Genomic DNA, 26,674 nt, shown 5'->3' with positions numbered 1-26,674 from the left:
TACTTTGTCAGAGAACCGGTGGGCGTGGAGGTGGAGGAGAGCTCTTACAGAAGCTTCTTCAGAGAAAACTGTATTTTTAATTAACCAGATTTTCAGATAGGAATATCATAACAGAAACCCAACCTACATACACTGGCTGAACAAAATAACATTTTCTTTTTCTCATACAACACAAAGTCCAAAAGTAGGGTTTCCAAGGCTAATTCTATAACTCCATGATGCCATCAGAGACCTTAGCTTCTGCTTATCTTTCTGCTCAGCTGTCCCCTAGTGAGTGCTTCTTGCCTCATGGACACAGTATAGCTGCTCTGCCTCCCACATCACAACTAAGTTCCAGGAAGGCATCAAGAGAAGGTTCTCCTGCTGATCTTTGGTAAGCTCACTCATGCCTCTGAGATCAACTGGTCCATGATGACCTCGCTCTCATGTTTGATGGTTGGGCTGGCTGTCAGCAGAGGCAACAAGGATAACAGTACTATGTGTCTCTCATCATCCAACAGGCTAACATGGGCTTTTTCACATGGTGGTGGTCACAGTCTATCAAGAGATGCGCAAGCACTTTTGAAACCTCTGTTTGCATCTCATTTGCCATCATCCCATTGGCCAAAGCGAATCACAGATTCCATGTGGGGAGGGCACGGATGCAGCAATGGGAAGAATTCACAACCATTTTTGCAATCGAGCACACTACCCTGAATAAACTTACATTATAAACAACTATAACTGCTGTAACCTATTTTGTTCCAACAGAAATTAACCATTCGTGAGAAAAATCTTAACTTTAAATAATTTTATTTATTTATATACATCCTTCTTTGTAAACACATTCACCTTCGTCTTAGATAAAACGTCTCATGAGAGTAATAACAGAGCTTGTAGAAAACAATATGTCATTGTCCTATTTAAATACCAATTTTGGAAGAGTTAAGGAGTTTTTGTCAAAAGCATGTCTCTAGTTGTATAATTCTTATAAACACTTTTGTGCTTCCCGTGTTGAGTTCAAAAGAGGTGACTTTAATTTCATACTTTGCAAAAATCCTAAGATTTTAGTTTTAAAAGACTAAGAATGCACTCAATTCTTATAAACAGTTGCATCCCTTTTGGCATGACTCATACACAATCACAGATGCTGCTGCTTGCCCAAGAGTTCACGCGAAAATCACGCCCATGGTATCGCTGGGGAAGTATGCACAATCCTTGGCTCAGTGGGGACTATTGAGAGAAGTTCAAGTGCTACAGGGAAGACAGTGATGGGGGGAGGGGTCAGTTAATACACCTGGCCTGGCCAGTGGCCCTGGTGCCCAGATCTGATTGGCACAGGGAAAAGTTCATGTTGTAACCGTTTAGGATTGATGGACACAGCAAGGTGAGGGTCTTGAAGCAAGTCTGGATAAGTATACAGTTGTTTGATCATTGAGCTGTTTGCCCAGATGAACAAATGATTGCCTGAACAAATTGGTTTTGAGAAATTTTCTGATCCAAGCAGTGAAGTTATTTATTGGTTTACAGCCTCTCCTTCTGGACAAGAATTTCCTGGAACAATTTAACAAAGTCATATTGACATAGAGGTAGTCTCAGTTCAGTCCAGATAGTTGAGCTCTGTGTATGTAGGTGGTCTCCATCCTCAATACTGAACCAGAGTACAGCCCTGCCCCAGTGGTGGCTAGGGACCTGCATGTGTCCTGAGAGCACAGGGCTGGTTAAGAGCCCCTTTACATTCACCGGGCTTTGAACAAACCAGGCCAAAAGATATGCAGAGTTCACAGAGAAGCTGTTTTAGGGAAAGCTGTCCTCCAGCTGCCTGAGAGTCAGGGCTGGCATCTGAAGAGAAATGCTGCCCTGGGGGCACCCTGAAATATTCCCAGCCTTGATCCAGGACATGCAGAATATTTCCTTGGACACTTACAAGTCAGCCTGTTAAGTTCTTTAAAGATAGATGCCTTCAGACATCATCATGAAATGAAGCCAGGTAATACTGGGCAGTAGAACTCTTATGAGTTAGTAGCATTTGACAGTGTAGCAGGTAGAGACTTGGGTTCTCCATTCAATGTGTATTATTGGTTGCCCCTGGCCCCAGCTATTAAATGCTAATATCTGAATGTAAAAGTTTAACCCTGAATGTATTTGGAAAACATATGGATGAGTATGTATAGTTTGTTACAGTCAATAAGACAATAAATCATAACTCTAGCATTTACCTATAAATTGGCTTTCTCTTCTTGGTCTTGTTATAATTTCCTCATGCCTGATCCTGCCCTTCAAAGAACAGATGGAAGTGGGAGGAACAGAGAAGGAAGATAATACTTATCTTAAGTTGCACTGAGGGCAAGCTAAGGTGCTTGACACCTCAAATTCTGAATGCATTTTCTCCCAAAAATATGACTAATAATAGTGCTTGTAGGAAAGATCTTGTTGGAATAATTTGGGAAATTTCAATATGGAATATAAATGAATATTTCTTTTCTCAGGTGTGATTATGTAAAGAATGTAGTTGTTCCTTGGAAATGTATGCTGATTTATTGGTTGGTTAAGTTGCATGATGTCTACAATTTATATCTCATGGTTCATCAAAACAAACAAAAAGAGATATTTACATACATAAAATAAAACAAACACAACAAAATAGTATCAACGTTGAATGCAGGTGAAGGATATAACATATAAGTGGTTCCTGAATTATTCTTCCAACTTTTCAGTAAATTTGAAATTTTCCTAATGAAAAGTTGGGGAAAAATATAGCTATAGGCATTACTGCAGATGGAAGGGGGTCAGCTGTGAGTGGGTCTTCTTCCCTACTACCAAGAAGCTAGAAATAAGATTACAAACTGAAAGTTAAACTATGAAATCACCCAGAATGAAACAGAGAAGAGCTTTGCAAAATCACATTAAAACAGAGTGGCTCCCAGGCCAAAGACTGGACTAAAGCTATTAAATCTAAAGAAAGCATAGGCTCATCCAGGGAAGTGTAGAAAAGAGAGAATCAAAGGAACAAATGCTTGGGTGGCAGTGACCACCCAGGCTCTATCCAGAGGACAGGACACCTTGTCAAGTGGGCTTTGGACGTGATGGTCTCACCGGCAAGGAAGTCCCCTGTTACAGACATGGATTCAGCAAATGTCCAGCCCTAAGTCTCTTTCAAGATCACATAATTAAAAACCCCTTTACTTAGATTTCATGCTCAATAGGAAACCTTCCGATCATTATGTGGCTTCCCACAGAGATTGCCTCCAGGGAGACAATGTGCTCCAGGACATCTTAAGTGTCCATTCCTTCAGCAGTTACCAATCTCATGATAAACTATAAAATTGGCATTCTGATTTTACGTAGCAGACTGTTCTATCTGAATGAGTCCTTACCTGAGAGATAAATCCACAATTGGTGTGCAAATAAATTACATTTCTGAACCTGCAAGACTGAAAGATTTTGAATGATGGAGAATGCATCCTAAGATACCTGCCTGGGCCTCTCCTAATGAAACCCACACCTTGTAGCTCACCTGTCTTAAGAAATAAAGCTTGCACTGTCATTTATCTAACCACCACACCACTCTCTTTGTATGGAAAAATATATTCTGACATCACAATTACTAACTTATAAATGCATATTTGGAGCACAACCCATGTGACTTGGAAGCTGCCAATAAAGTATTGGAAGGGATTTCAGGTCAAGGCTGTGCTCATGCATGAAGCCCGCCTCACTCTCAAAACAGAGAAATACTACATAATGTATATGGCTTTTAAAAATTCAAAATACATTGCACGTTTGGTGGGAATGTAAATTGATACAGCCACTATGGAGAACAGTATGGAGGTTCCTCAAAAAACTAAAAATAGAACTACCATATGACCCAGCAATCCCACTACTGGGCATATTCCCTGAGAAAACCATAATTCAAAAAGAGTCATGTACCAAAATGTTCATTGCAGCTCTATTTACAATAGCCAGGACATGGAAGCAACCTAAGTGTCCATCGACAGATGAATGGATAAAGAAGATGTGGTACATATATATACAATGGAATATTACTCAGCCATAAAAAGGAACGAAATTGAGTTGTTTGTAGTGAGGTGGATGGACCTAGAGTCTGTCATACAGAGTGAAATAAGTCAGAAAGAGAAAAACAAATACCGTATGCTAACACATATATATGGAATCTTAAAAAAAAATGGTTCTGAAGAACCTAGGGGCGGGATAGGAATAAAGACACAGACAACGTAGAGGATGGACTTGAGGACATGGGGAGCGGGAAAGGTAAGCTGGGACGAAGTGAGAGAGTAGCACTGATATGTATACACTACGAAATGTCAAATAGATAGCTAGTGGGAAGCAGCTGCATTGCACGGGAAAATCAGCTCGGTGCTTTGTGACCACCTAGAGGGGTAGGATAGGGAGGGTGGGAGGGAGACACAAGAGGGAGGTGATAAGGGGATATATGTATACATACAGCTGATTCACTTTGTTACCCAGCAGAAACTAACACAACACTGTAAAGCAATTATACTCCAAAAAAGATGTTAAAAAAAAAGAAAGAAATTATGTGAAAATCAGTCTTGGGTTTAAGAAACTTAAAGTGGGTCAGCAACTACAAGGAAGGAGCATTTTATCCCCCAGGTTTCAGGATTTGGTCAAGGTCAGTAATAGACACTGTATCCGAAAGCTACCCAAGCAGTTCCCAAGTCCAGTATTATATACCCAATTCGGAAGTTGTTCACAGCTCTCACCATGGCCTTTCTAGCATCTCAGACTATTCATTCCTGAGCATCAAGGCAGAAGAGGCAGCCAGAATTTCAGAATAAAAAGGCAGAATTTTAATTGCCTCTAAAATGTGAAAGAAGGATCCCAGCTTGAGCCTTAGCCCCTAGACATCTGATAAGTGGAGGGTTGATCAACTGAATGAAGAGGGCGTGTGGGGAAGAATTGCAAAATCTGATTCAAGGGCGATGATCAGCTCAGAAGAGGAGGAGATATTCCGAGTCGGGCCAGCTGCCCATCACTCTGACAAGGCTTTGGCCCAGGCCCCCGTTGGCTCTTGCCTCTGTCCTAGAAAAGGGATGTTGTAACCAAAAGGCCAATAAACACAAGTCAGCCTGACTTCATCTGGAATCAGGAAAGACCGCCTCCTCCCGATGATGTCATGTTCCCCTCTCCACCTATGTGACATTATTTACTCAGCAAAGCCATTCCACCTTCCCCCCATGTTAACAGGTAAGACCTGCATGATTCTAAGTATTTGCTGACTATAGCTGCTGGGCCTGGGAAGGGCACAAATATGCAACTGTCAAGCCGAGTGTCTCATAATCCAACAACTCTCAAGGAAAAGAGAGAAAGAGTCTTCCCAGGACAGATGTGTCTGAGCTAAAAGCGACTCTCAGTGGCAGGCTAATTTCTCCTCTCTTTCCTGATGATGGTTCATTACCTGACATAGGATGGGAGCTGTCAGCGTTGCAAGTGGCTGAAAGTGGAGAGCAATGCCTATTGAAGACAATTTTCCTTCCTTCCGTGATCTCTGTTCAGAATGTTCACTTTGCAGCCCTGTTTATGTCCTGCCTCTCACGACGCTTGGCTTGGCTTTCCAGATGAGCAAATCTACCAGTAATTTCTCAGCCAGAATGGCCTGGGTCCTCTCTGAAGTTCCCTCCAGACAACAAAGAGCCGTAGCTGCCTGCAAACAGATCCTCGCATGGGTGTGAAAACATCAGACCCTCGGCTTCAGCACAGGCAGCCTAGCGCTTCTTACGATGCGTGTGTGTGTTTCCTATGGTCAAGGCTCCGGGTTGTGAGGTAGTGGACCCCCAGCCCATTCTTCCCCCATTTCTTAGGTCAGCTTGGACCTTGGGAGGCGGCGGAGCATATGAGGAGGTACAGACTGCTGCAAACCAGCATCATGCCAGTGCCGAGGACAGGATCAGAAGAGGGAACCCAATTCACATTCCCGAATATGGTGGAATGCCAGGTCAAGGGCTCGGCGGCAGCATGAGACACCCCCTCCCTGCTATCCCTGGATGCTGGGGAAGTCAGAGGCTAGACCTCTGGGCCCCAAACTCTGGGGATGGACTGAGACACACTTAATAAACACAATAATGAAAGCTGGGACATGGGAAGAGGGAAGAAGGCCCTCTGTCAGTGCATAGTGTCATATATAGCCTATAGCATGAAGCCATATAATATCAGGTCTAGCATGTACAAAATGATGATTCTTTTTCATATTATTTTACCATGGACTTTTTTTAAAGTGCCTGATGGTAGGCATTTAGGAACCATTGAACTGATGAGTTCCCTCGTTCTCTCTCCATGTGACACTATGAATCCCTCACTTGGCAAGATCAAGGCTGCGTGTGGTTAAGCTAGTTGGACTGGCTGTTTATAGTCATTGCCTAATCATCGAGATCATTTGCCCCACAGAAAGGATCATAGCCACCCATTCAACATGAGACTGTGGTCCGACATGTGCACCATCTGGGGCCAAAGTCCCCTGCAGACCTTGGCTTCATCTCCTCTCCTGCCTCCCAGGAGAATTGACAGAGGCTATGCAAGGCCCTCCCCTCCTGGCTGAGACCCTCCAAGGAAACCACCAGATCAAAGTTTCATTGGTTAGAGGGCACAGCCCTGACTGCCCTTGCAGGAACTATCTAATGATGCCACAAAAATGCCAGCCAGGCTGGGGGTCACTGCTTAACAGGTGCAGATGTGGACAGTAAAGTTCCCTGGGTTCCTAACCTGTTGCTCTCCCTGAGCCTCCCTGCCTTTGGTTCATCCCATGCACTCCCTACTTACAGTGTTGGATGACTTCCCATCCAAGCTCAAAATCTTTACAGTCTGACCCCAACCTGTCTCATCTCCCATCACTCTCTGCATCCTATCCTTTACTCCAGCCATACAGAGCTAATCTCCATCCCCCCAAATACACCACGCTTGGGTCTCAGGGCCTTTGCACGTGCTGTTGCTTCTGCCTCAAATTCCCTTCCCTTTGACTGTGCCTATCCAACCTCCGAGGCTAACTTCAAAGAGCATCCTCTGTGCCGCCTCCCCTCTGAGTTCCTACTGAACACTATTCATGCTCCTGGCACCACGCTAATCACAGTGTGTTATAAATTCACTTTCTGTCAGTTCCTGAGCTCCTCAGGGACAGGAGGATGTATGACTCACGCTTCTAGTTTCTGCAAAAAAAATTCTGGCACAAGGTCCAGTACAAATCAGTCAACAAATACTTCTGAATGAACTAGAGTTTGAGGGTCCATTATCACTTACAAAGGACTTCCCCACCCAGCCTCTAACAGGGCTGCAGATGGTACCTATCCTAGTACTTCTGGGCCTGAGATAGTCCCTTGCAGATTTCAGTGAAGTTGAGAGGCCCTAAATTATTCCACTGATCAACAAATGCTGGATTTACTTTACCCTCCTATGTATTTAGGACTGAGCTAATTAGTGTGGGAACTTCAAAAGCAAGACCTTGTTTTGAAAAGATTTGCATTCTAGGACTCACACAAGCCAAAGAGTGACAGAAAGGTACTTGGCAAATGACTAGAGCTTAAAAAGGTAGCAGCAGTGCTTTGAAAATTTCAGGTCCTGATACATCAGTGGCCTGTGAAATCAGTTTGTTAAAACATGATGAAATGGAATAGAATATGATGGGATAGGACAAGACAGGCTTGCATGGCATAGCACTGCATAGACTAGACAATGTAAGACCTAGTGCATCAGTGGTAGTAAGTATTATAGGAGTGTTTTGAGTCATGATATAGTAAGTGTTTTTTACTATGGGTCATGGCCAAAACATTTGAAAGCCACTGTCTTAGATCTTGGAAATCAACAAGGAATAAGCAAGGAGTTGACCAAAGTGCCTTGTATAAGAAATTTGCTCCCAAGAAGAATGGAGAAGAAAAGGTAAAAGAGAGAGCAAAACAGGGAGTGATCTATGATCAAAGGTCAGAAAAATTTCCCTGGTGATGCGTTGTCAAACGACATTTTAAGAATGAGATGCCTAATGTTCAATTAGAGGTCATTTCTCAAAAACAAGAAAGACTTCTGAAGTCTACTAATCCTACTCTGCCCTTCCTTGACCAAAATACACACATGAACCCACTCTGCAAATAACAGGTTAATCTCTGTTTAAGCAGCATTACCACTGATTTAAGCTAATTATATGTAGAACAGAGACAGAAAAACAGCCGATAAGATGGTCCAACCACAGCATGAGGGAGAGGCGCTCACAGTCAAAAAAGCATAGCTGCAAGCCCTCTAAGAATCTGTACAATCTTAGCAAGGTCTTCATAAGGCACAGGGGGCAAATGAGGATCTGGTCTTCTTCTCTAGCTCTCAAGGAGACCCCAGCCAACATCCAAGTCTTCTGTGAATAGTCACATTGCCTGGTGGTGAGAAGTGCAACAATCAGGTTGCAAGGAAAGAGAGCTAAATGACAGGTCACCCAATCCAGCCATGTATCCCTCTATCCCCTCCTCCGGAAGCCAACCAAATGCCACCATATGCATCTGCAGAGATGGAGATGGCGCTGTTCCCTGCACCCATCATCTCGCCATCAGTTATAGCCCTGAGGCCACACAGAACAAGTCTAATATAACATCTCCCCCAGATCCTGAGTGCACACTCTTTGCCCTCTGTCCCGAGCCTTCTCTCCTGACTGAATCCCCCAAGCTTTCCTTGGAGGACATGGCGTTTATTGCCCCTCACCAGCTGGTCACCATCATCCAAACACACTTTAATTCATCCGTGGTTCCTTTACAGCCCTCTAGTTATGGGTGGCTGTGCACAGGCTCCAGAAACCTCAGCCCCCTTGTTTCAGATGCTATATTTGTATTAAGGCAACCTGAGCTCCCAGGAATGATTGCAGCTGGTGGCAATCATTGAGTTTGTCTAATTAAGCTTGTAGGAAGTAAGAAATTTATGCACATCTTATCTAGCTGCCCCATGGCTTTTAAAGCACAAGTTCTTCTTGCTAATGCAGTAAAGGGTCTGTATTTCCTCTACCGAGATCCAAACAATAGAAAATGCGATTTCTGGCAGCTTATTCATGATAACCAAGTTCCACCACAACAAAACAGTTCAGTGTTCCTGTGGTTATAATAGTGTTGTTATTATTTTCACCCGACAACCAGTCTCATGGAACTTTCTCCTTGCTCTGAGTTTTTGAAATCATGCTTTCAGCTTTGTGTAACAGAAAGAGAATGGGGCATGAAAGAGGCTGTCTGGGCTCAAAGCTTGACTCCATCCTTTATCAGCTCCGTGACCTTGTAAGTGACTTGACCTTGACCTAACCTTGACCTCTCAGTGCCTCAGTTTCCTCACATATAAAATAAGAAGAGTAAAAGAAACCATTGGCTGCTGTGAGGTTTGCGTGCAATAGTGCACGTGAAGTGCTTGGCACAGGGCCTGGTACCGGAAGAGTGTCCCATAAGCAGGGTGGCAATTTAAATCTATATTCTGGAAGAAACACTATTAAAAGTTATGTACAGACATAGTATTAACTGGGCCATAGGACCTACGTGTCCCTATGCATCCGCCATGATGATGGTGATGATATGCCTCACACCTAAGCCCTCACTTCCCAGTCCACGAAAGAAGGATCATGCTATCTATCTTCTAGGATTATTAAGAGAATTAGAGGCAATCTGCCTAAACTGCCTGGCACAGAGTAGTCGATCAATAAACAGCAACATTTAAAATATCATTTTTATAGCTTCCAGTCCAAAGTTCATTTCCTTCATGATGTACCTCCTCTGGCATCATAAACAGGAGGAAAACCCTGCATCTGGTGGCTTTATTTCCAATATACCCAGTTAATAACTGAAGAGGAAGGAACCGCCACGCAGTAAGAGTCAATCTGAGTCCTCTCTTGTCTCCAGCTGATGAATATAAACGATTTGAAAATTAAAAAGCCATTAGACTATTAAAAATAGCTTCTAGGAACAATCTCTCAATAAATTCTTTTCATGCTTAAAAACCCGACTAGAAAGAATATAAATGGTAATACAAGCCATCTGAAAAGTCAATAACCAGACATAATGGTCAATTTCTCTGATATTATTGTCTAATTAAGCAATTTTGCTATAGTCGTGATTGCATTTAACTGAGTCAGTATAGTCTAAAAGTGATGTAGAACCGATTCCTTTCAAGCTAAGGAGAAAAAAATAAAACTTGAGTACAAAGAGGAACAAATTCTGATTTATGTTTTATGCTCAACTGGCTGACTTGCCAAAGTGCAATTCAAGAGCTAAAAAGGAACCCATCAAACGAGCCAGGTGCCCAGCCCAGAGACTCAGACACCCAGGTTTCAGGAGGTGGCAGACCTCTGCAGGTCTGTGTATGTGGGAGATAGGAAATGCTCTCCCTTTATGGCCTCTTGCCTACAGAAGCAAGGGGCCCTGGATGGTTCCTTCTCAGTTCCGTGATTCTCAGGCTTTGGGAGCTTTTAAAAATCCCAATGCCCAAACCACTTCCCAGACCAATCCATTCAGAACCACTGGGAGTGGGACACCAGCTGTAGCATGTTTTAAAGCTCCCCAAGAGATTCCGATGTGTACCCAATGTGGACAACCACTGTTCTAGATGGTTCCTGAACATCTATAAGCACAAGTCAGGTGGTCAAAAAATTCCTTAAGGGCTTCCCTGGTGGCGCAGTGGTTGAGAGTCCACCTGCCGATGCAGGGGACTCGGGTTCGTGCCCCGGGCCGGGAAGATCCCATATGCCACGGAGTGGCTGCGCCCGTGAGCCATGGCCGCTGAGCCTGCGCGTCCAGAGCCTGTGCTCCACAACGGGAGAGGCCACAACAGTGAGAGGCCCGTGTACCGCAACAAAAAAAAAAAGAAAAAGAAATTCCTTAAGAACATGAACTTTCCAGTTTCTGGCCTCAGTGTCCTAAAGGAGAGTCAGTAGGTTCTCCCCATATCTTCACTCACACCCCTTAGGATCCTAGGGGAATCCACCCAGCAAGAAAACTGCAGCATAGAAGATGAATATTTCTTGTGCTGACAGCAAAATCCACCTGGGCGAGTACGATGGTTACCTTATGCATCAACTTGACTTAGCCATGGGGTGCAAAGATATTTGGTCCAACACTATTCTGGGTGTTTCTGTGAGGGTGTTTTTGGATGAGATTCACATTGAAATCAGTAGACCAATCAGATTGTCCTCCCTAATGTGGGTGGGCCTTATCCAATCAGTTGAAGACATGAATAGAACAAAAAGGCTGATCCTTCCCCAGTAAAAGAGAATTTCCCCTGCCTGAGTGCCTTTAAACTGGGACGTTGGCTTTTTCCTGCTTTTGGACTTGAACTGAAACATCAGCTCTTTTTGGATCTTGAGCCTGCCAGCCATCAGACTGGAACCACACCACCAGCTCTCCTGGAGCTCCAGCTTACCTACTCACCCTGCAGATCTTGGGACTTGTCAGCCTCCATAATCGTCTGAGACAATTCCATATAATAAATCTCTTTCTATGTATATACATCCTATTGGTTCTATTTCCCTGGAGAACCTTGGCCAATACAGTGAGTCTGCTCCTTACCGCTATTCCCCCAAGTACTCACCTGCCTAAAAACTGCATCCTGGCCCTGAACCAGTGGCATAACCAGCAATGTGTATGTGCAAAGCAGCTCCCAACATGGTCCACATAATCTCCAACTCCTGGTGTTCACACCTGTGTAGTCCCCTTCCACACTATCTGGGTTGGTCTGTGTGACCAACAGCATAAGGCAGACCTGACAGTGTGTCACATCCAAGGCCAGGTCCTAAAAGGCATTGTGGCTTCAACCTTGCTTTCACTTGTATCAGTCACCCTGGAAGAAGCCAGCCGCCATGTTGTGAGGACACTCAAGCAGCCCTATGGAGAGATGCATGTGGCTAAGAACCAAGGCCTCAGTCCAACAGACGGCAAGGGGTTGAGGCCTCCTGCTAATAGCCATTTAAACCTTCAGATGATCTCAGCAAGTGGCACCAACTCCTACCCCGCTCTCCAAGCTCATCTCCCATAGCAGTGACCCCTGTCAGCTCTCTGTGTACAAGGTGTCTCGGGTGCATACAGTTCTTCGCGTTTCTTCAGCCTCCTTCCCAGCTCATGCCAGTTATGCCTCATTGGGTCGACATCAAAAGTCTCCTGACTCCTCTCCCTGCTTCCACTCTTATGTCCCTCTCAGCTGTTTTCCACACAGCAGCCAAAGGGAATTTTCTAGTACAGAGGTTATATCAAAGGTTCCCAAACTTTCTCAGTTCAAGTCAATCTTAGTGACTCAGCAATTTTTTTTTTACAGCATCCCCAGTCCAAAAGGAATAGCTAACAGTCCTGCTTGGTTAGGGTCAAGCAGCTTAGTAAGTATTTATGTTCCAACAATTTAGTTGCCGTTTGAGAAAATCATCCACATAAATTGAAAGAAAAAATGAATATTTTTGTATCTTTCTTATATAACCACAATTACTCACCAGTGGTATGGGTGCACCCGTTGGGCACTGCACAAGGCCTAAGACTTTGGAATCAGATTAGACCCTGCCATCCTCACTTCCTGTTTCATGTCGATTTTGGCTTTTTATCACAGCAACCGCCAGCCTTAATGATAGGGTTACATGTGTCTCCCTTGGGTCTAATCACACTGCTCAATTCTACAGTGAATAATATTTACATAATCACACTATTGTAAATGCTGTCTGTGAGTTCTCAGTGTTTTTCATCAGCCTATAGTCAAAGCCTTTTCTATGGTTTCAGAAGAGAATATAAGTATTATAAACCCGTAAGTGCCAAAGTGATATGGGGCAGGGGAAGGATAGGCAGCTGCATTAACCATCTAAAATTATGGATCAAAAATCAGTTGTAGGGCTTCCCTGGTGGCGCAGTGGTTGAGAGTCTGCCTGCCGATGCAGGGGACACGGGTTCGTGCCCTGGTCCGGGAAGATCCCACATGCTACGGAGCGGCTGGGCCCGTGAGCCATGGCCGCTGAGCCTGCGCATCCGGAGCCTGTGCTCTGCAGCGGGGGAGGCCACAGCAGTGAGAGGCCCGCGTACCGCAAAAAAAAAAACACACCAAATCAGTTGTAGAGTATTTCATGCAGGGTTATGATGGAAACCAGTACAAGAACCAAAGGCTGAAAGGCCACTGAGTTTACAGTTTGAGCCAAAGATGGAGGTCGGAAAGACTTTTACCATTCACTGCTGTACACTCTTCCTTTTCTATCCTTTGGAACCACTGTTTAACCACATGAACATTAGTTTAACAAGGAAAACAAAACCACGTCTTTCCATCCAGATGGGATTTTAATACCTCCTTTCCACAAGCCTTCCTTCCATCCATCCTCCCTGCTGACAAACCAGTTTATAGTGACTTTTTACTTATGTGCCAGGCATGGTGTTTGACGGCAAGAGTTCACGAATGTCCTGTATCATATTACTTACTCTCTTCTGGTGCCGCTTCTCATGTGGTTCCTTTATATAGCCCTCTGCAAATAGGGCTTCCAACTCCTCTATCCAACTCCTCAGCTTCTAGAAAGCAGACTGTGTCTTAAGTCTTATTTAAACGTAATCCCCTCTCTGTGCCCAGGGTAGAGCCATTCACAGAAGGTATTCAATAAATAGTTGTTTCCTGACCCCAAGTCCATTTGGCTACAAAAGGAGAGGTTGAATATTAGCCTCAAGGGAATGCAGCATTTTTTTAATCTGTCTTCTCCACTGGACTCTATTCTCCTTGAGGGCAAGTGCTCGATTTTTACACATTCTCAATTAGAGACTGATACATGCTAACAGACAAAAACTACTCAATACCTGAGTATGGAACGAATAAACGAATGAGTGAATTCAGCCAAGTTGGAGGGAGAATCATCTAGAATCAAAATCCTTGTTCCTGCAGAAATTATCCAGTAAGGCTCTTTCCTTTGAATTCTATTGTTCATTAACCTCTGACATTAAACACTTATCCATTTTGTCTGTATCTACTATGTGTTCAAAACCCACAGTATTTAAAGGAGGTCTTTGGTAGAGAACACAACACATGCATCAAAAGCCTCCTTCAGATCTGAGTTTGAATGAAAAAGGAGAAATTCTAGATTTGTTTTCTTTTTCATGTTTGTTTTAATTTGCCTCAGGAACAATACACAAAATTTCGGGATGCAGCCAAGACGGTGTGTTCATAATCAATCTCTCTCTCTCCCTCTCTCTCTCTCTCTCTTTCTCTCTCTCTCTCTCTCTCTCACACACACACACACACACACACACACACACACACACACACACACCTGTCTCTCAGCCTTTTGAATCCCATTGAAAGCCCTGAGAATATGCGAGATTTTATGAAAGGTTGTCTTTATGTGACACATAGTCAAGGTTTCCTCTGAGATGAACCCAAACTCTTGAAATACTCCAGGCTGAAAGCTATCACCTACATCAAGTGCACCTGTCTACCTCTTCAAGGTCTTTTGACTTTCCAAGAAGGAGTATTCTACATTGCCTTTGGAGCTAAGAAAACCTCCAACTACTGGTAGACAATATGACAATGAAAATATGCCAGCAGCTCCTACCATATTATCCCAGATATATTTCCTCTGCCAGGCCCAGGGCTGGCGGCAGCATCCCATCCTGTATCTGTTGGATATTGTCCTCTCATGACCTCAGCAAAAGGACCAGTGAGAAGGTCACCGGCTGCCGCCATTTGTCAAACATCTATCGTGTGTCAGAAACTGTACTGTGAATATAAAGAACCTAAGACAGTGGCCACACTGTAAATGTCACCAAGGACCAGGGGTTACTCCTCGGTGGGTCTGTAGGTGCCCAGCAGACGCCAGCATTACTGTCAACTGGCCGCTGGCTCTTTGGTGGCCCAGCCTGCCTCCTTGTCGTCCACACTGGAAGAACCAGGCATCCAGCATCGGCACTGGAGGGCAGGGCTGGGGGCATGGAGGGGAGAAAGCCTCCCTCAGCCAGGCAAACAAACGTGTGTGAATTTGGATGAAAGATTAACCAGGTTCAGCTGTTCTCCACTGCAGTTTCAAGCAATGAGTCCATGTACAATGAGGGATCGGGGTGGGAGTCCCCACTCTTGCTGACTTGTTCTCAGGCCCCCTTCTCTGCATGCATAGGACCACACCCCTAGACTCCCAGTGTGCTTCCAATGGCCTCCCCTTGACCAGCAAAGAGGACCCTCCATGCCCCCCATCACCCCCATGCTTTTTTCCCCTTCCTTCTTCTCCCCCAAATCCCCCACTTCCTCATCTGCCATAGATGTCATCATTTCTACTCCACTTGACAGAGAGAGAACATTTGAGCCCTGAGAGGAAGAGAAGACGCTCAAGGGGAGAGGTCTTTTCGGGTTAGGCCTCCAGGTTCAATACCTTACGAAAAGAAAATAGTCAGATGAGTTGCCCTGTGAAGGTTTATCCTTTGCGAGCCTATCCTTGGACGGGGCAATCCAGGGAGACGGTGGGCAGAGAAATCCCACCCCAAACATAGAAGCACTGCTGCTGCTGCTGTTGTGTGCCTTGTGTGTATTACCTCATGGCAGCCACAAAACAACTCTGCGTGAACAGCCCTACTTCACAGATGAGGAAGTCATGCTCCGAGAGCTTGCTGGGTTATTCCAATGTCAATTATGTTGATTATGTTCACCATTAGCCCTTCCCTATAGGGTTCTGAGTTAGAGACGGCCACGGGAGGAAGCTATGGAAGATTGGGGGGCGGTGTGCAGAGGGGAAGTGAAGCAGGGGCTCTCTGAAGGAGTTCAGGGTCAGGTTTGGGGACACACAGAAACAGATGCCCACCAGGTTCCGGCTTTTTCTTCCTTTCGTCCATCCCATGTCCTGCTCTTCTTCCAAAATGCTAACTCTGCTGACCAGAGTGACCCCACCCACCACCCCCAGATGTTTGGCCGCAGACCCACAGAGGGAGGAACTTCCTGCCACCCTCTGTATGAGCTCCCTTTTGCTGTCCCATTTTGGCAGCTGGATATGCCTGACCAACTCATCACCAGAGCTTCAGGAAGCCAGTTTGTGACTTCTCAGATCCTGCAATTCCCCTTCTAGATCTAAAGTATAATTTCTATAATTTACCCCTTCTTCCACATACATCTAGTTCTGCTTCCCAGACTGAACTTCAACCAGTAAAGAGAAAATTAACTTATATCCAAAGGCCACAGACCTAGGAAGTAGAAGAAGCAGAAGCCAGGAAGGTATGAAGTCGGTGGTCAGCACTGAGGGTGGGACCAGAAGTGGCAAAGCTCATCTAGCCCTATAGGCTAGTTCCAAGGGAGCCCCTGGGGCTCCAGGCATGTTTTCCAAGTCACGACAAGTGCCAGTGGGCACTGAAGGCCCTGGTAGTAGAGTGTCCCATCCAGTGGCGGCATCTAGTGTCCAGAGTAAGTGGGTGAGCCCCTCAGGCTTGTAGACAACCATCCTATCCATCAGAAGACCCCATCAGTGACCAGGTAACAAGGGGCATCCTTCCTATCTCCTCCTTTCCAGGAAAGAGGACAGATCAGCTATCAGTATCCAGCCAAGCAGGGCCACCACCCCCATTTGGAACTAGAATATGAGGCTCAGGAGTTGGACTTCAGGAAGAGGAAACAGCCAAACCCCAGCTCTGATTTCCAAGCCCCACCCCAGGGCAGGCTGTGGCTGTTAGTGACCGGTCTGCCCTGATGAAGCTTGGTTCAGGAACCAAGGAGCCTTTGGAAGGAAGCCTTAGTAACACCCCCTGGAAGGGCAGGACTGGGGAAGGGTGGCAAGGGAGGTACTGACACCCTTGGATTTTCCAAAAAGAGCCTACGGAGAAACATAGCAACAGAATTGAGAGTTCAGACCCCAGAGACAAACAGAGCAGGGGGGAGAATAGGACACATGTTCCTCATGGTACCAAAACCCTCCTGTATGAGTGGTAAAGGGCTCTCAGCCTGCTGTAGACAGTGTCCTGTATTCAATGTTGAACCACAAAGTACAAGTAAAGCACATCACTACTAGAAAGTCTAAGCAAGCTGCCTGGTTTTGCAAGTGAAACCTTTGAAGGTATCTGTCTTCCTCCCTGACCATCCCTACCTAGAAAGCAACCTCCTCTCACCAGTCCTGCCTCTAGTCAATGCTCAAGATCAATTCATCTAATTTGTGGATAAGCGCAGAGGCTCGGTCACCACGTCCACTGGCTTAAGGTCCCAGCCCGCTCACTTCCTCCTGAGCCGGTTTCCTCCTCTATAAAATGTGGATAAAAGGAATATCTATCAGAGCTCGCCTGAAGATTAAGTGACTTCATAGTGTAACTGGCTAGGAATACACAGGGCTTACTATAAGGGTTTAATAAATGCTAGCTCATAATTAAGCACTTACTGTTTTCCAGGCAAAGCTGCAACTGATGTAATCTTTGACCTCATCAAGGGCTGGTGCGAACTCTGTTGTGTGTAGCAGCAGCCCCAGCTCAGAGGCCACATAACGGGTATCCTGTCTGCCCAGTCCATGGGCAGGACCTTCCAGACAGCCACAGCTGGATTTGCATTATGGATGGAATTGTGCCCCCTGCCCCCTGCAAAAAAAAAATAGTTGACGTTCTAACCACCAGTTATCACAGAATGTGACCTTTTGGGGAAATAAGGTCTTTACAAAGGTAATCAAGTTCAAATGAGGTCATTAGGGTGGGCTCTATTACAATATGACTGGTGTCCTTATAAAAACAGGAAGTTGGGTCACATAGGCAGACAGGCACAGAGGGAAGATGACATGAAAACACACAGAGAAGATGGCCATGTGATGACGGGAGGCGTCTACGAGACTAGTGCCGGCAAACACCAGAATCTAGGAGAAACAAAGAAGGATTCTCCCCTAAAGACTTCAGACAGAAATCAACACCCTGATTTTGGACTTCCAGGCTCCAGAACTGGGAAACAACACATTTCTGTTGTTTTAATCCACTCAATTTTGGTACTTTGTTATGGCCGCCCTAGGGAACTAATATAGACTCTGTGGCCTTGACAAATGGCTAGAGCTGCCTGGACTCTGGAGTGATGGGGGGCCCACCTCCCACCTGACATGGGGATAGGGAAGCAAAAGAAGCTAATCAGCAAAGAAAATAGAATCACAAAAAAAGCAATACATAGAGAAAGCCAGTTTTGGTTGCTGTTAGATTCTGTTTGGTTGCTTTTTAAGTGTTGACTGAATTCCTTCCCTGAACTCTGAAAGCACCTAAACGTCCTTGTAATAAATTTTCCTCTAGGTCTTAATCTAGCTCAAGTGGGTTCTTATAATGTGCAACCAAAGAAACTTAAAAAATATGACATCCAAAAAAAATGCAGTGGGCACTACGGTTCAACGTGGTTAATGTCACCTCCCAGATACGGCAGAGAGTGTTAGCACCAAGAATGTGTGGAGGACAGAGGTTCCCTCCATATGACAGTGGAAGGAGGTTTTCATGCCAAGACTTCACGGGATACCTAAGAGCTGACCAGCAGAAGAAGCACTCCAGGCAGCAGGGACCACGTTTTAGATTCTTGTGTTTCTGCAAGATTAACACTGAGCTGGTTGATATCAGGAAGGTTTTTATTATTCTTGAGCTGAAAAGCAATCAACCTGGAAACAAAACCACTGCCCAGTTGCCATGTTAAATTGAGCTAGGCATCGAGAGCTGTCCTGCATCTTCCTGTTTTCAAAAGAAAGCCTCCAGGTCTCTGCCAACTGAGACCACATCTATTGATCCCACAGCAAATGGACTCCCCTGCCTGTGTATTGCAATTCAGACATGGACGTTGAAAGATGTTACCTTCTAATCACAAGAGCAGCATTTGAGCTGCACAAATATTTGCTTTGTTCCTTGACACTCCACCAATTAAGACAAAGTAGAGAGGAAAATCTCATTATACAGCAGGTTGAATGAACGGAATGCTGTGGTTTGCAGGCACCCTCAAGGGATGCATGGACTTGGGAGACAGGTCTCATGGTCAGACAATAGATCCTTCCCTCTCATCCCAGGATGGAATAATGTAGGATGTTTCTTTAGAGTATATTGTGATCCAATTGACTCTTAGTACAAGGGTCCGTCCCATAAAGAAGCATCCTTTTCTAATCCCGGCCCAGAATCTCAGCCACCCATTGTGTCTTGCCCTCAAGTTCTTTTGCCTTCTCATTTCCTCTGTTTCCATTTTTCTTTCTCTGCTTTTCTGTTCTGTTTTTCTCTTACTCCATCTTAGTTGGTGGTCTAGTGGGAAAGCAGCTTCCTGCCAAAAAAGAGGGAAAGGGAAACAGTGAAAGCATTCTCCATCTGCCGGTGACATCAGGGGAAGAAAAGATGAAAAAAATAAGCGTGTGATTTCATTCCATTCCGGCGTCAGGCTTACTGCTGCCGACGTCCTCTTGGTCCCAGGCCAGGGCATCCTGTGTCCACGCCAGGCTGAGCCAGGTGTAATGGAGAGATTAAGAGCCCAGCTCAGACCAGAGCAGCTCAGGCAGTCTGGCAGCTCTTATCACTGTCAAACTGCAGGAAAACAACCCAGTCCACCCATGTGCACCACCAGGAATCTCAAAAACCACGTACTGGAGAGAAGGGAAGGAGAAGCCTTTTGGGAAATGACTGCTCCCTGCGGTCGGGGCACCTCAATGGGCACCACCAAAGCTGTCTGCTTGTGGCAAGGTGGTCTCCAGTGAATGATTGACACTTGCTCTGTCTGGGTCTGAGAGCCGTAGAGGCAAACAACACACTCACGGGGCCTTGGGAAAGCTCCAAGTCTAGAAAGAGCCTTGCAGACCAGGTCCTCCATGCGGACACCTAACGTGAGCAGAACATACCCAGCCACAATAGAGTAAGGCCGGAAGGTGCATGGGAGGGAGGCCGGTGAGGAAGGAGAGAAGAGATTCCAGCAGAAGGAACAGCAGGAGAAAGTAGGGATACAGCAGGAATACATGGAAAAAGCAGGAGGATCAGAGATGATCAGCTGGCCCAGGGCGCTGGAAATTGATTGGCCCCGAAGAGAATGGAGCCAGTCCTGTGTCCTTACACCTTGTCCCCTAGACGTTTAATATAACATGAGTAGCACTGTTCACAGTAGCCAAGACATGGAAGCAAACTAAGTGTCCATCCACAGATGAGTGGATAAAGAAGATGTGGTACATATATACAATGGAATATTACTCAGCCATAAAAAAGAGTGAAATAATGCCACTTGCAGCAACATGGATGGAGCTAGAGATTATCATACTAAGTGAAGTAAGTCAGACAAATACCATATGATATCACTTACATGTGGAATCTAGGAAAGTAATATACATGAACTTATTTGCAAGACAGAGAGAGACTCACAGACATGGAAGGCAAACTTGTGGTTGCCAAAGAGGAGGTGGAGGGAGGGATAAACTGAGAGTTTGGGATTAGCATATGCACATACACGCACTGGGACCTATTGTAGAGCACAGAAAACTATTTTCAGTGTCCTGTAATAACCTATAATGAGAAAGAATCTGGAAAAAAAAAGATATTAATAGAGGTATATGTGTGGCTGAATCACTTTTTTGTACATCTGAAAGTAGCACAGCATTGGGGATCAGTTGTACCTAAGTTAAAAAAAAAGAAAGAAAAACTATACATATATACATAACACAAAGTGTACCATCTTAACCATCTCTAAGTGCACACTTCAGCGGCATTAAGTACATTCACGTTGTCGTGCAACCATCACCACCATCCGTCTCCAGAATTCTCTTCCTCTTCTCCAACTAAAACTATATCCACTAAACACTAACTCCCCTTCTGCCTCACCCCACCAGGCCTTGGCCGCTATCCTGCTTTCTGTCTCTGTGAATTTGACTACCCCAGGGACCTCACGTAAGTGGAATTGTGCAACATTTGGCTTTCTGTGACACTTAGCATAATGTCCTCAAGGTTCATGCATGTTGTCACACTGACAGAATGTCCTTCCTTTTTCAAGGCTGAATAATAATCGTAAGAATGTTTGTACCGTGAGCATGGAACTTGTACAATTAAAATAAGTTGAACTAAATAAAATAGGCATGAAAAATGCAAAAAATTAAAATTAGAAAAGGAAATCTTTTGCTCTCCAGGACAGAAAACCCAGCCCAAGCTGACTGAAGCAGAGAAAAGGGCTTGGTTGGCTCAGGGACTGAGGAATCCAGGGCAGGGCTGGCCTCAGTCACGGCTAGGTACGAGGGCTCATTGTTAACACCACCTGGACTGGCAGGGGCCAAGAGCTGGGCAGGATACTAGGAATAGAGGGGGGATTAAAGCAAGCACAGCCCCAGCCCTAACAGAGCCAGGGCCTTACTTGTCACCTCTCCTAACAGCTGCACCCATGGCAGACATCTCTAATTGATCCCTGCACTCTCTAGCCTGAGATCAGCTGGGCCTTTGGGTCTGCCTTCACACAGAGCTCCAGAAAATCACCACTCATGGATTGGAATTGGCTCATGACATAAACCCACCTGCCATTCTTCCCCTAGAGCTCAATGATGATAAATACAGCCAACACTTATTCAGGGCTCACTGTGTGTTCCAGGGGGGCTAGCTATAGTAACTCGTTTAACCCTCAGAATAGCCCCATGCAGTAGGGACTCTGTCACTAACCCTATTTTACAGATGAGGAAACAGAGGCGCAGAGAGATTGTGTAACCTCTCCACGGTTACAAAAACCAACAGGTTATTGAATCCAGATCTGAACCTAGGCTTGCTGGCTACCCTGCATGGTGTCACCTTGGGAGCCAGCCAACCCCCAACACTCTGCTGAATCCTCAACCCTTCTTCAAACCATCATGGAAACATGGAACACAACGACAGGATTCTAGAGGAAATGACACGATTTTCTAAAGTGCTTTCGCTTTTTATCCAAACTCAAAGAGAGGAGCTCAAATGAATTAAATTATAATTGGACAATATGGGGTTTGGGCTTGTAATTAATTTACCATCAATATAATCCAAGGAGTTAAAAATAATGGATTGAAAATGATTGAAAACCCATTGAAAATGTAATACGTACAAGTGAAATACTCGTCTTACGTAGAAAGTACTTAACCGAATATGACACAAGCTAATAAATCTCTTTCTTATTCATTACATGCTGCCTATGTTACAGTTCGCAGGCAGCTTATCAGTGGGGGATAAGGAGTGGCACAATTGCTCTTTAAATCCTTCTCAAGACCCCCTTTTGGCATCAGAATAAATTTCGCAACAGCCTTCTTTTAACGCCTCTGCTTCTCATGCTTGGATACATATTCTCACGGGAGCCCTCGGCTCAGGGCCCCATGCAAGGGAATCAGAGCATCAGAAGCTCTGGAAACACGGGCTGGGGTAGCAGAGGAGGGAGTCAGTGTGGTGAAGGGCACTGTTCTGACATCGGCCAGAGCTGGGTTCCAATCTCTCAGCTTGGCCACCGATAGCTGGGGGACTTTCAACCTCTCTAAACCTTGGTTTCTTGATTTTTAAAAACTGCACAAGTAAAGTGCCTTCTCAAAGGGTTGTCATGAGAATTTAGAGAGATAATTATATCTGGGAATGAGTCCAAGCTTCCTTTCCTCCCCAGAGGCCACAGTTCAAAGGCCAGCATATAAATAGGGATAGTCATGTGGGTCTCATAGGATTGGTGTTAGGATGAAAATTATCATCCAGGATTCACTGGTGCCCTTTGAGGTGCCAGGAACACTGCTGAGACCCACACAAAGCAATGAACAAGAACCCTCTTACCTTCAGAGAGCTCATAAGCTAGCACGGGATGAAAAACTGACAGTGCGTAAGGGCCACAGTGAGGTGTGTCCTCTGGGAAATCCTGAGGTGCTTTAATCGCTCAGAGTGCCCTGCCTTATACCTCCTCAGTGATGTCCTGTGTCTGACATTCCAGCCCCGAGGGACAACAGGAGAAAGCTGGAAGGATGGGGCTGAGGGTAGAAAGAACAAAGGCAAAGCTTTAGAGAAACCTTCGAGCAGGCTGGTTGAGGAAGTAGAGAGCTTACTGGAACACCAGGGGGTTGGATGGACTGGACCCTGGGCCAACTGAAATCAACATCTGCTGGGAAAAAGAAAGTCAGAACTGGAAGAAAAATCCATTCCTGACTTCCAGGCACTCCAAACACAAAGCTGGTGGCAGCCACCTAGCCACAGGCCCACCTGCTGGAGCACTGAATACAGCTCAGACAGTACCTGCTAAGTCCCCAGATGGCGGCCACAGCAAGAGACACTCTCTGTGGCCAATGACCTCAAATAAATTCACCTTCCCCAGACCAGAACTGCCAAAGGGGAAGCCCCATTCTGTGCACAGTCCTTAAAAAGGGAAGGAAGGGAGGGAGGGAGGGAGGGAGGGAGGAAGGAAGGAGGGGAGGGAGGGAGGGAGGGAGGGAGGGAGGGAGGACAAATTCACGTGAGAACCACAGGTCCAGGCAGCTGTACAGATGAGGCTGTTGGAGAGTGACAGCCGCTGCTTTTTACTTCAGTTTTACCACCAGTCAGGGAGATCCTCCTTTGCTCTGAATAAATCCGCATTTAGATGAGAGAGATGTCTAGACACCTTTAATCCAGAAAATCCCTCCTTCTGAAAGGAAATCATTCTCTACTTGGTAGGGATATCAAAAGGCAGTTGTAAGGTGATGTAAAAAGCATGGATTTGGGCATCAGACAGATCTATGCTCCAAACCCAAGTCTGGCACTTACTAAATACCTTTGTTCTGGGAAAGTCAGAATGTCCCTGAGTCAGATTTTCTAATTACAAATGGGGTGTTGTTAGGATTCCAATTTCATTCAGTATTCACTGAGACCCTCCCAGGAGCCAAAAACTGTGCTCGGACACACACAAAGCAATGAATGAGATGAGGCTCTTGCCTTGGGAGAGCCTGTATTCTAGCATGGGATGGATAGCAGAGAGCCGCAGTGCAGCTCTCTGGCTCGTGTAGTAGAATCTGCATCACAGAATCATTAAGCATGGGGCAAAACAGCTGTGCTGGAGAGCGGGGGAGGGAGGGAGAGTTCACGGAGGAACAGTGTTGAGCTTGTCTCAAAGGACGACTTAGGGCCTTCTGGTAGACCAGATGCCACTGGTATTCCAGGCAGTGGCACCTGCAAGGGCAAAGCCATGTATGTACAGGGGGAAGAAATGGTAAAAACAGTGGGAGGTGACAGCAGAGGGGGAGGGGTGGGCACACAAGGAGATGAGGAGGTCTCATTCGTTGGACTCAAGCATCTGTTGGTGCTTTCCTGCACCAACATGATGCTTTAGCTCTATCTTGTCTTATTCACAAAGGCTTGGAGGGAGCCAAGTGTGAACTCTATTCAAAGGTCATTGAAGAGTGACATTGGTATCCAGAGAAAACTCTAATTCTAAAAGGTACATGCACCCCAATGTTCAAAGCAGCACTATTTACAATAGCCAAGACATGGAAGCAACCTAAGTGTTCATGGACAGATGAATGGATAAAGAAGATGTGGTATGTATATAGAGTGGAATACTATTCAGCCATAAAAAAGAATGAAACAATGCCATTTGCAGCAACATGGATGGACCTAGAGATTATCATACTAAGTGAAGTAAGTCAGACAGAGAAAGACAAATATCATATGATATCACTTATATGCGGAATCTAAAAGAAAATGATACAAATGAACTTATTTACAAAACAGAAACACTCTCAGACATAGAAAACAAACTTATGGTTACTAAAGGGGAAAGGGGGAAGGGATAAATTAGGAGCTTGGGATTAAAATATACACTACTATATATAAAATAGATAAACAACAAGGACCTACTGTATAGCACAGGGAACTATATTCAATATCTTGTAATAACCTATAATGGAAAAGAATCTTTAAAAAGAATATACATATATATATATATGAATCACTTTGCTGTACACCAGAAACAAACACAATATTGTAAATCAACTATACTTCAATAAAAAACTTTTAAAATTTTTTTAAAGAGTAATATTGAAGTAACACAATTAGTCATGAAGTTTAGTAAAGTGTCTGAAATTAGTAAGTGCTCAACACATCCTGGTTTCCTCCTATGCACTGAGATGGCAAACATTTCATTTTCTGGATGTTTCCATCGTCTCAGAATTTCATGTGATTGACTGTCTCAACATCGCCTGTAGGGGGCAGGAGTAGAGAGAGGGGTCACGTCAAAGAAGGTCATCAAGCTTGAATGGAGCCATCGCCACAGGCAGGGGAGGGGTAAGGGAAATGACCAAGCAAGCTGCTGCACAAGAAACCCCTGGATCCTGTGGCTTTGACGAGATAGAAGGGCATTTTTCTTCCATGTAACAGTCCAGGAAGGGTGGATAGGATCTGTGCCACGAGGTCCCTCAGGGACCCAAGCCCTTATCTTCAATCTTGGGCCTGAAGCTGCTGCATTTCCACATATACATTTAACCAAAGAACAGGGAAATTGAGGAAGTTTGGGGCAAACTGCTTGAGGTTGGAGGTACTTCCACTCACGTCCTATTGGCCTGAACTTAGTTGCATGAGCACATGTATGTTGAGTTGGATGCCACCAGGCTGTCCAAGCAACAGCTAGGAAAGTAAGACTCAAGTTGATAAACTTGCAGGGGGGAGGGGTGGGGTCCTCTGGTTCTTACGGAGCCTGGAACCTCCCCCCGCCCCCCCCACCCCGTCGTCTGACAAAATGCCCCGGAGGTTAATGAAGGCGTTGTTGTCAAATCATAATAACACGGCCCTGGTTGCAGTCACTGCTTAGCTGCTTGCCAGCTACCAAGACCTTGTACACGTCGCTCACTTGACCTCTCTGAGACTTTCCTCCTCTGTAAAAATAGGTTATGACGACGATGCCGGCAATTTAAATAAAATACAAAAAGCGCCTGGCTGATGGTAAGTCTAATGAATGCTGCCTCCCCTTCCTTGTCAAGAGAGGTGATTGAGTCTCTGAGTGAGACTAGGATTCACTGAAAAAGTCTGGGGGGGGTCACTAGAGTCTTTCCATCAGGGGGACCTCACTGGAGCTGGGAGTTACAGTACCTGGTCACAATCATAAGCAGACAGAAGTCTCATAAGCAGACAGAAGTCACAGAAGCAAATAAAACACTCCATCTTTCAAGCAACATCACTGAGCACCCAGGGACCTGGGCTCAGCTTAGGACACAGTGAGGCCAGGAGGGAAAAGGACCAGCGTCGGAGGTGGAAAGTTTGGGTTCAGTTCCAATTCTGCCACCCAATGGTTAAGTGGCCTCAGGAGAGTCCCTGGAGCTCTCTAAACTTCAATTACTTTATTAATAGATGACAATAATGATACTTACTGCTATGGAGGATGGAGCCCTCAAAACAGGATTAGCACCCTTATAAGAAGAGACCAGAGAACTTGCTCTCTCTCTCTCTCTCTCTCTCCCTCCCAAGTGAGGACACAGAAAGAATGCAGCTGCCTGTATGCCAGGAAGAGGGCTCTCACAATGAAAGGAATCTGCCAGCACCCTGATCTTGGACTTGCAGCCTCCAGAACTGTGAGAAATAAATGTCTGTTATCTAAGCCTGCCAGCCTGTGGTATTTTGTTGTAGCAGCCCAGGCAGACTAAGGCAACTTACTTTGTTGGGATAACGGATGAGCTGCTGAAAAGGTAAGTAAGGTGCCTAAATCAGAGTTGGCCCATGGTAGGTGCTCAATATATAGGAACGATGGTATCATCATCGCAATTATTTCCATCATCATTTTTATCAGGTAACCCCTGCCCTCAAGGAGCTCACTGTCTGGTAGGGGAAACAGATATGGA

At 45.2% G+C, this 26,674-nt stretch overlaps 1 long non-coding RNA gene across 1 annotated transcript in view; it reads right to left on the bottom strand.

The window, feature by feature from the left end:
* The window catches only part of LOC137206829 (uncharacterized), a 407,706-nt gene that overhangs the window by 125,315 nt on the left and 255,717 nt on the right, over positions 1 to 26,674 (bottom strand). The window contains exon 5 of the long non-coding RNA XR_010934841.1: positions 17,306 to 17,498. This is a non-coding gene — a long non-coding RNA (uncharacterized lncRNA). The remainder of the gene's footprint in view (positions 1 to 17,305; positions 17,499 to 26,674) is intronic.

Source organism: Pseudorca crassidens, chromosome 15 (assembly GCF_039906515.1).
Source record: "Pseudorca crassidens isolate mPseCra1 chromosome 15, mPseCra1.hap1, whole genome shotgun sequence".
NCBI lineage: Eukaryota > Metazoa > Chordata > Mammalia > Artiodactyla > Delphinidae > Pseudorca > Pseudorca crassidens.
Note: the sequence above shows the minus strand (reverse complement) of the source record. Positions and strands in the feature narration are given on the sequence as shown.